Below are 1,021 nucleotides of genomic sequence, written 5' to 3'. Positions count from 1 at the left end.
TGAGCTTGTGTAGCTCCTTGGCTTTGGGGTTTTACCTGTTAGTTGGAGCTTGTGTAGCTCTTTGGCTTTCGATTTTTTTTGCCATCAGGTTTGTGAAGCTTTTGCAGCTCCTTCATTTGGGTTTATTGTTGTCGGTTGTTGAGCTTGAGATTGTTCTTGGCTTTTTTGAGGTTTTTGGCTATCAAGTGGAGCTTGTTTAGCTCTTTGGCTTTGGGTTTTTTTGTGCGTTTTTTCTGTTGTTGGTTTTGATGCTAACATTAGGGTTATGTTGCTATCGGTTGATGTGTGGTTGGAGCATGATGTGCTCCATAGTTGATATTTGGCAATAATGATGATTAGCGTTTACTGAGAATGCAATCTAACTTACAGCGTTTATTATATTCAGATGAGGCAAAATGTGATGATATTGCAGCCTACATTGAATTAACAATGTCTAGGCGAGGCAATCCATCATTAGAATACAATTTGTAATAAACCTGTAAGTTATAGGTGGGGCATTTAATTTTGACAAGTTGATCTATTCCTGAGCCATACAATATCAACTAGAATTTGTACTCAATTCCAATAACGGTTTTCATTACAACATCAATAGTTTTTGCAAGTACAAGTACATGAAATGCGGTTTATAATAATTAAAACAATACAAAAAATTGCTAATAAAATTGCTAAAATTTTCCAAGCTAATAGTTGATTTTCGACAAGTCCCAATTCTTTCTTCATCCTCTTTTATTTCAAAAAATATTTATCTCCGTACCTTTTTTTTGACATATTGGTTTTCTTGGTTGCTTATTTCTCCTTTTTCATCAGCTCATTCGAAAAAATTACATTTTTTATTTGGAAATTTTGTACACCCCCAATTCCTTATTTTTACCATTCTTGCACACTTTCATAGGTGTTCGGAGATTGTAGTCGCAATAACTTCATAATTCTGGGGGCATTCTTCTGATATCATATTGATGTCGGGGAGGCAAATTGCAAACAAAGAAAATTTATAAATTGGTAAGAATGGAGAATGCATTGG

Source organism: Asparagus officinalis, chromosome 10 (assembly GCF_001876935.1).
Source record: "Asparagus officinalis chromosome 10, Aspof.V1, whole genome shotgun sequence".
Taxonomy (NCBI): domain Eukaryota; kingdom Viridiplantae; phylum Streptophyta; class Magnoliopsida; order Asparagales; family Asparagaceae; genus Asparagus; species Asparagus officinalis.
Note: the sequence above shows the minus strand (reverse complement) of the source record.